This window comes from Etheostoma cragini, chromosome 20 (genome assembly GCF_013103735.1).
Source record: "Etheostoma cragini isolate CJK2018 chromosome 20, CSU_Ecrag_1.0, whole genome shotgun sequence".
In the NCBI taxonomy this organism is placed as follows: domain Eukaryota; kingdom Metazoa; phylum Chordata; class Actinopteri; order Perciformes; family Percidae; genus Etheostoma; species Etheostoma cragini.
In genome coordinates, this window is record NC_048426.1 from 22660829 (window position 1) to 22670671 (window position 9843).

At 41.9% G+C, this 9843-nt stretch overlaps 1 protein-coding gene across 1 annotated transcript in view; it reads left to right on the forward strand.

Annotated features, from left to right (window-relative positions):
* Positions 1 to 9436: 9436 nt before the first annotated feature.
* Positions 9437 to 9843, forward strand: part of LOC117935495 (retinol dehydrogenase 14-like) — a 12156-nt gene continuing 11749 nt past the window's right edge. The window contains exon 1 of the mRNA XM_034857702.1: positions 9437 to 9448. The gene's annotated coding sequence lies outside the window, so the exon portion shown is untranslated. The remainder of the gene's footprint in view (positions 9449 to 9843) is intronic.

Sequence of the window (9843 nt, forward strand, 5' to 3'; positions counted from 1 at the left end):
CACAGTTCACCTCTCTGACAGGGTCAACAAAAACTAAAATTATAATTGTCCTAAATCCAGAATTTGTGTCAGATCTGTTGTATTTTGTTGAATTAAATTCTATAAGAGTAGATCTCTGCTGCTTAACCCGAGTCATGAGCCCGCTGGTGGCCCTGAGAGAACCACATCGTTTGGGCCCTGAGGAACATTAACATAAGTCTGGAAACAATTACTGTAGGACTGTACAATGTATTTATTTTCTTTGTGGGATGAACAATGTACAGAATGTTAAGTTCTGTTTATGACCAATTGGAAGATTAGCTCTTATCATAGCATCTAGTCTGCACACGCATTCTTTCCAGTTAAATGGGATAAAAACTATTATTATCGAGAAAGTAATATCACTAAAATGATTACTACAGGGCCCAGAGGTGGCGATGTTGGTCCACTGATCTGTCTGTCTGTCTGTCTGTCTGTCATGTCTCTCTGTTCTGTCTGTCTGTCTGTTCTGTCTGTCTGTCTGTCTGTCTGTCTGTCTGTTCTGTTATGTCTCTCTGTTCTGTCTGTCTGTCTGTCTGTCTGTCTGTCTGTTCTGTTCTGTTCTGTCTGTCTGTCTGTCTGTCTGTCTGTCTGTCTGTCTGTCTGTTATGTCTCTCTGTCTGTCATGTCTCTCTGTTCTGTCTGTCTGTCTGTCTGTCTGTTCTGTTATGTCTCTCTGTTCTGTCTGTCTGTCTGTCTGTCTGTCTGTTCTGTCTGTCTGTCTGTCTGTCTGTCTGTCTGTCTGTTATGTCTCTCTGTTCTGTCTGTCTGTCTGTCTGTCTGTTCTGTCAGTCTTTCCAACAACTTGAGGCAGAGCTAAATATCTCAACAGAAATGGACAGATGAACACATTTAGTCTGGATATTCATTGTTTAGAATGATTCCCAATTATTGTGGTGAACTGCTGACTTTTCTAAGCTCCACAGACTTTCTATAAAAAACAAAAAAAAACAGTTGGGTCCATAAAAAAAGTATTATCCCCAAATGGTAAACTATTCCTTTAAGGACAAGACAAAAAATGAACACACTCAATATCATGCTGGCACAGATATAAACATGTATGGTATGAAGTCTTACTGCTGTGACTTTCTCTCCCTTCCTCCTGATGCTGTGGTCAAACATACAGCCCGTGGGCCAGAACCGGCCTGTAAAAGAGTTCAATGTGCAACTTGCCAACCTCACGCTGACAAGAAACTCTGTGGCAGAAAGGGTTTGTGATCTTTCTGGAGTGGCCCACTTGAGATGAGGGGTATGTGGCCCATGAACTAACATGAGTTCATTCCCACCCCTGCTGTGAATAATTGATAAAGATAGAGAACAAAAGGAAGAGGTGGAGATGGAGGAGAGAGTAAAATTGAGAGTGAACATTGGTCATCTTCATTTAATTCTGTTGTTCTTTGTGAACATATTTTTGGTGACTAATAGTTTAATGCATGGAAGTCTCTCTAATGATGAGTAAACGTATTCCGTTGTCATCTGCTCTTCTCCTCATCAGTGACTCTAATCTGACAACTTTTTTCAGTAACCAGTAATCTAACGGGTTTCCAAACCAGTAATCCAGATAAAGTTACTCATCCAAGTCATTGTGCGTTACTACAGTATTTATGTCAAAATATATATATATATTTATATATGTATGTACTTTTTTTTTCCTTCTGTCTAGTTGTGGTTTGTGTCTTGTGGTCTCTTGTAAGTGTTCTGTAGTGTATGTGTGTATCCTGCTTTATTTTGATTTTAGGTTTAGGGTTGGTTTACAAGTTTTATTCCTAGTTTTCTGTGCTGTCTTACCTTAAGTTTTAATACCGGTGTCTTTCCGATCTTGTGATTACCTGATGTCTTCCACCTGTTCCCCAGCCCTTGTGTCACGTGCCTCCTGTTGTCTCATTTCCCTATGTATTTAGTCCTTGTCTACCCCTTGTCCTTTGTCTGATTAATGTAGTGTTACCGTGTGTGTGTTGTCCCAGATAGTATTGTTGTTTGTTAGGTTCGTGAAAGTGTTCCTTTGCTTTCTATTTCACTTGTTCCTTATTTTTTACATTCCCCGTTTTTGCTTGCTTGTTTTCCTGGACTCCTTTTGTTTTATTGTGTGCATTTTTTAGTTTTTCCATAAAATCATCAAAACTATCCTCAGTTTCAACCTCTGCATTCTGGGTCCACCATTCACAAACCTTCCATAACACCATTCGGCTTGAAATTTGAATTTTCTCATGCAGGTTAGGCGCTTTGGGCACTATAAATGGCCCTAAGGTGTGATAGTAAGTATGCATGGATGTCTCTGTGTAGCAGCCCTGTGATGGACCTGTGGTGTTACCTGTCCAGGTGTACCCGCCTCTCACCCAACGCCAGCATCCGTTACCCTATAAAGGATAAACAGTTACAGATAATGGATGGATGGATGGATATTTATTCGTTAGTTTTCTTCTAATACGCACCTATCTAGACTAATCTGTCCAATCTGAGTTTGCTGTTATACCTCCTTCCAGGGGCTATTTTGGAGCAGCGCTGTGGCATTGTTCAGCGCTTAGCACCACCCAAGACAATTGGGATTGGTTTAAAGAAATGCCAATAAACCAGAGCACATTTTTCTCCCATCCTGGAGTGCTGTAAGGGCAAGCCAGAGTGAAGGAAGGTCTGGCAATGCCAGACTACTGACAGCTGTTAACAAACTGTTATCATATGACTCACATGAGATCAACAACACTATGTCAATAACTGAGAAAACTCAATCTGCTGCGAAAGGCCATGACAGCAACAATGAGGAAGTGGACTTCGTGATGATTTGTGGTCAAGGAGAGTGTTACACTTTGCAGTTCAGCCTGCTTTCAGGAGAACTGCTTAGTTGACACTAAACCTTCAGTTCAGTAAGTGGCTGTACATTAATATACAGCTGTTATAATATGGACATTATTGTCATTGATACAGTATTGGTGCATATAGTATCAGACTGCCTATGCCTTCAACGTGCTACTGAAAAACCTCATCATTTCTTTTCTGGAGTCTCAGATTTCCTAAATAAATCAGTTAAAGCCTTTGGAGGCCCCGGTGGCCGGAAGCCAAAAGAAACAACACCGAGGCAAACTTCCACCACTGGTAGTGAGGCTGGGGCTGTTGTGGTTGGTTTCACAGTTGGGGCTCTACCAGCAGCAATAATGTGGTAATAACATCTGGAAGACATCGGAGTTAAAGCGCGGCTTGTAACAGACAAATGATTCTGGGTCCAGCCCGCTGCTCTGCTCCAGCTCTGCAGCTTCCCATCACACCGGTAGCTCTCTCGGAGCTGCCCACGGAGAAAAATCAAAACTGCTATACGCTTACACAAACTAGGACAAGGATATGAACACATTTATGGCAAATGCAATGCAACAGAATAAAAAGCATGCAAAGCAGTTCAACTACTTCATCAGTAAGATGACAATAATAATTCTGTATGTCCATTTTAGAAACGTCTAATGCATGTGTACACAGACATAGGATATATAAATAGAGAGAGATTGTCATTGTTTTAGTTCATTTAGCTTAATAGCTGGTTTAATTTGCATTGAGAGATGCTCTTATGGAAAGTTCCCCATGCCTACCTCTAGATATGGTGAAGGGTATGTGAGGATGTGGGGGTACTATTTTAATTCCAAAGGCCAAGGAAACTTTATCAGGATGCATAGTATCCTGATCCATGAAATAACTGGCCTTTAAAAATAAAAATGTACCTGCCTCTATGGGAATTTAACATAGGGGGTTGTGTACCTATGCCCCCTGTATTTAAAGGAAGAACATTCATTTGTTTACAATACATTAATTCATAAAGAAAATTGGTTTCCTTAAAAGGTTGGATTTTCCAATTGTTTTTTAATTAAGGCATTAAGATGAATTTCCAAAAGATATGTTTTTATTCCTCTTTTTAATCAACTTTAGCATGGGGGTGTAAACTTATTCAAGCCACTGTACATGAGAGTCATTGTCAGTGATGCTCTGCAGCTTTTGCAGAATCTTCTTCTCTGTAACCACCACCAAAAAATCCAGCTCTACCCACTGGCCAGTTGAGCTTGTTGATTCTGTTGGTGTTGACTGTCCATACTCTGCTGCCCCGGCACACGATGGAAAAGAAGGCTCCCAGTCACCTATTCATGGGTAACTGAACCAGCACCATCCCGAGCACCATGCATACGGTGTCCGAGAGCTCTGTAGCGGCTAAACACAAATGCTAACTGCAGCTGATACGACCGAGCTGCTGGGAGGTAGGCCTGTAGCCGGCGGCAGGAAGCTCTGTAGCGGCTTAAACAGCTAGCAACTACCGCTCTGCGTCACAGACATCTGCAGCCGATGTCATATGACCAGCCAGCGATCTCCTAGTTTTCGTACAATACACGTTTTACTGTATATACCTTTTGCGTTGATCCTTTCAGTCCTGCTCTTTGGTAAACCCAGACATACAGAATATGCAATTTATAATGTCAGGTAACAAGTAGACATTAATCCATTCTAAATGGTTCCAAGCCAAAACGATTACGACCGAACCACATTTGACTGAGGTGTTTGGTAAGAGCCTGTTGAGAAACTAAGATCTTGTTTTCTAAAATCCAAGGTGGCACCCCAAATAAACCTTCTGACTTGTGTCAGAACACACAGCACCATAACCTCTCCACCTCAGTCCTGAGAGATTCAACTCCACACACCGATTAAGTTGTTTATTTATCCTAAAGCCATCTATGTTACATGTCGAACTGAGACCATGCCACAAGAGCTGGATACACTTTGCTGTGCTATCAGCTTTCTGCACACACATTAGAGATCCTAATGTACATGTTCTGTAAGATTTTCCCATTTTTCTATCCAAACATAGCCACAGCGGAGTCCACGCATTCCCACGTTCGAGCCCATGTTTTCTCACACGAGGGGGGAAAAAAATAACAAAACAATTAAAGAACTATCTATCATCCAGCTAATAAAAAACAGCTTTAACTGACATAATGTATGGCCTAGATGACAACCGCAGTCCCAGTGTGTCACTGGCCCAGGCCGAGATTTGGTTTTGATAAATGGAGGCCGTGCTCGTTGCGGAGGTGAGGAAATAGGGATAGGTCTGCCTTGACTGTGGCGCTCAACACGTTGAGCTGAGCGCTCCCACGACACATGTCTGTCTGCATGCAGCCCTGACCAGTGTGACCCATCAAGCCCTCTAGGTGACTGCCTCAGGCCCCTTCTACACACTGCATGATGTTTGAATCGGAGGAAGCTCTCACCTTAGAACACAATGAATATGTTTTAAGTGCCTAAATTATTAAATTAAAATCACTTTTTCTGGGATTTGGGGTGTTATTTTGTGTCTTTGGTACTTCCAGACACAAACAAACTTGGAAAAAATCTATCCATGCTTTTTTGAGTGAAACACAGTTTCTGAATGTCCTCTGCTTTCATTCTCCGGGTGAACATCTGCACGGCTAACCGTAGCATGTGCTAGCGCTAGCACGCTAGCTCGTACTCAATGGCAAAACCCTGCTACAACACACACTAGTTGACAATAATCTCCAAAAGAACTACTTCCTGTCCCTGTCATGTAGATATTCCACAAGTGTCCCTCGTCTAGAAGAAGTCTCTTTATCCATGCTTTTTTGAGTGAAACATGGTTTCTGAATGTCCTCTACCTTCATTCTCTGGGTGAACATCTGCACGGCTAACCGTAGCATGTCTGGAAGTACCAAAGAAGTTTTTTTTTCCTCCTATCTTGGAATGGATGCATGTGGGGTGGCAGACCTTGCTTTATAGCGCTGTGGAGTAAGAGGCTACTGATCTGGTGATCTTTGAGCTTTTCACAGATTTTCAGGTTACAGGGACACACTGTTCCATCTGCACTGTAACTTCCTCTGTACTAACCCTTGATACCTCAAGTTAAACTCCTCCATGATTAAAGGATTATGGCCAAAAGGCTCGGGATTCAAATCAAACCAGCCTTTTTGTTGCCCATTCAAACAACTCTCCAACCCATGGCCTTCCTTAAGATACCAGAAGTTCAAACACACACACACACACATCCCTGTTTATATCAGACAACAGAAAGCTGTGCTGTTATTAAATGCCAGAAGAATCTCTTGATGTGAAGCACTTTAACCAAACTGAGAAAGCCCAAACTCCACCTACATGCATTTAGCTGATTAGTTTCCTGTGCTACAGTCCTTCTCAAATTGGTTTCAGCCTCAGCCCCCAGTAGAATTCAGAAATAGTTTGGATTTTATTGGCCATCAGAGCTTCTCCTGGGAGCCACGCTGACAGGCCTGACCTCGACTGACCCTGCCTGTGATTACCATCCAGTAGGAGGAGGCCCTCGAAACCTGAGAGCACACTGGATGTTTTGGATCTACAAGATAAAACTTTAAAAAAGTGAATAAAAAAAACAAGTCTTTTATGTATCTTGTTAAAAAGGAGAAGCAGGGGATGCTATTTCAATCTAAAATGTGACTTTGAAAGGATTACTGACACATTCAGCCTCAATCAGTCTGGTATCACACGTATAGCTCATGGTGGCTACAGTAATGCCTATGCTTATAGCCACCCTTAATTAGATATTTCTGCGTGACAGACAATACTGAGTCAGTTCTCTGTGTGTGTATTTTAGCTTTACCATTATATTGTAAATGTCACTTTTGGTCACAATAGTTTCTCTTCAGTGTAATTCAAAAGGTTTGCTTTAAAGAAGAACTCCTTGTCAACCCAGTTAGTTTAAATAATATAATACTACCAATTTCAGAGATTGCTTGAACTAATTTTGTTTGTACGTTAAAAAGATGTGGTTAGCCAAACTGTGGACCTGTTTACAACCTTTATGGTTGTCACACATGTGTTGCCCTTTTAGACTTCTTTTTTAACCGTGTTGCGAGATATCAGCAATGATCCCATAGTGAAGAAATACAAAATAAAACCCAAGTAAGTAATAAGTGGAAGTGAAAGTCCTGTGTTGTTTGACCCATCCACCACCCCAACCAACCGCCCTGTGCAGATTTTCAACACCACTTGCTACTGTTACCTTTCTGGGATCATGAAATAGGCTTCCCATTGAAACACCTTACTTCAAAATTCGTAATCGACACACAAAAATAACAACTTTAACGTGACATGTCCACGGATTCAATAGATTAAATAACATATTATATATACTATTCTACAAACTGCCATGAGACAGGGCTGCTGTTATCTAGAAAAAACAATGTCAGCTGTGGGAACTTCTCTGTCGAGCTCTCTTTTTCTCTTTTGTGTTTTTCTTTAGCATTTTCACTTTTATTGGACAGTTTACAGTGGGAAGAGAGAGACACGAAACAAGCAAGTAGGCTGCTCTAGTATTAATTTATGACCATTTCAGGACGAAGGGAGAACATTTCTCTTTGTTTTATACCATTCAAAGTAAAGTTAGGTTTTGCTGTCCGTTTCCCGACTTATTTCAACAGAGAAAGAGAGTAGTCTGTGCGAGACAGCGCTCTAGTGAACTGCACGCTGCGGACGCGTGTGTGTCTCGGCCACAAATGTATGAATCCTACTGTGGCAACGCAATAACCCGCCCTTCAATAGCACTCACACACTGCTATTGGCCAGGCGTCCATGCCTATAGACGGTGCGTTCACTTGAAACTAGTAAGCAATGTGGTGCATCCAAAGTTATTGTAAAATATCCTATTCCCTATTATACTATTTTTTTTTAAAGTATTTTAAGTGTTTAAAGATATCGTTTTAGCACCGGTATCAAAAAAATAAATAAACACCAAACCTTTTAAATGACATTTACAATTGATTTTATTTGAGGCCCACTAAACTTTTACCAGTACAGTGGCTGAAAGTCAAAGCAGCAAGTGGCTACCTAAACTGGGATGGATGTCGTACGATAGTCAGTTTGGGTAATAATTTTTGTTTGGTTTATGTTTTCACTTACCATCATGAAACAGTGTTAGGAGGGCCAGATGTACACACATAGACAAACGTAGATTCTTATAAATAGGAATTATCCCTATGTATGTCTCCTCCTAATTTGCATGAAGCTTAAATGGAAAAGCAAAATAAACCTTCAGAATTGAACTTGAGCCCTGTGCTGTTTGTCCACCCTTTACTTTTCTCCATTAAGCATCAGCACCATGTTTAGCCAAGATTAAAGCACGAGTGATACATTGTAACGCAGTTTGCAAAGCATAATTAGAGAGATGTAATTTGCCAGCTGCACTAATCCATCATATGGGTATGTACTGTCAGCCTGGGCTACATCAGGGGCTGCAGCATTCGCCCAATTCTCTCCCCGTCTGCTCATTGATTTGCACTTACTACCTACTCCAGAGTCATTTTCGGGATATGTAAACAACTTAACAGTGGGCATGTTCCTGTACCATGTGGGATGACTGATTATGCTTGACTGACTTCCATGCAATGCACGGGGCCACGGTCCGCTTGAATTCCCCCTTCCCTTCCAGTAGACCCTGCAATCTCCTTCCCTCCCTCCCTCTGGTTCAGCTTAATGTGATGGGAAGTGCGACCCACTGAAAAGTGTGGTAGCCATTTTCCGCATTAACACATGACCCTCACACTCACTGTTGCTTCTGATGTTCACAAGGTTTAGCGGCCAAGAAAAGAAATGGAGAAAGGAGGCAAAGAGCTTTTGGTTCCGGGACTCCAGGATAGTGCAGACTCTGTGCTAGTTCATGGAGGTCTACTCAGTCAATTAGCACAAAGATTTCATCATGATTCACAGCGCTGTGGTTACATAAAACATTGAAGTGTGAAATATTGGGATGCTGGCTGGCTCTTCTGAACTTTGTGTTGCCTCCCTCGGCGCTGCGCTGCCCGGCTCTGTTTATAACCCTTCAAAGCTTGGTTGTTTTGGCACAGCCAGTGGCTTACATGCAATGAATTATAATTTCCTAACATTTTCTCTCTGGAGCTCACTCTGTTTTAAACTCTGCCCTATAATCACTGCACTGTGTTGCTGTCAAACGTTCCCCACCTGGAGCAACAGAAATGGTAACCATCAGGTTGCTATCACACTTCATACAAGACTGAAGACAAATGCCTGTCACCTTGACCCATCCAGCAAGATAAGTGTTGGCTTCTGATGCTGTGTGTGAGATATACAGAACTGGAGAGAGACGCAAAGTTCATTTTACATTGTGCTCTTATTTTGAAAGGAATTGTTGCTCGGCGATAAGGACTGTGAGGAGTTATGCTCTACAAGACAAATACACAACATGACGGGGTTGGAAGGGGGTCGATAGCTCACCTGGTGGAGCACGGGCCCCATGTACAGAGGCTCAGTCCTTGCCACAGCGGCTGCAGGTTCAATTCCGATCTGGAGCATATAAAGGCCTGAGTCTGTGGCAGTATGGAGTGAGTGCAGTGAAAGTTGTAATGAGGTACACAGCCTTCCCAGCTAGAAGATAAGTAGAAGATAGCTTAGCTAACTTTTGGTTCAACATTGAGGGGATTGAAATGTCCAAATTAGAGCAAAATTTTAATTTTGAACATCAAACACTTCATTTTCTGCATTCTGGTGAATTTTTGGTGCAAACATCTTTATTTATGTATATAATAGGTTTTTGGGGTGAGTTGCGCTGGCCAGTTTTGATTATTTGGGGTGGGGGGGCAGGAGGTAACTCATCTGCCCTGTAAATTATGCCTATGCTCCTCTGATTCTTTACCGGGCCCTTGCCAGGGTAACTTAGCCTTTTTGTTGTCTACCTGGTTTGGCTCTCTTCCTGTTTTTGTCAGATTAAAGATTGTGGATTGCTTTTCTACATTGTCCCCTGTTGTGCTTTTGGGTTGTTCTGTGCCCTCCAGCATTAGAGTTGTTACTGTGTCCAAC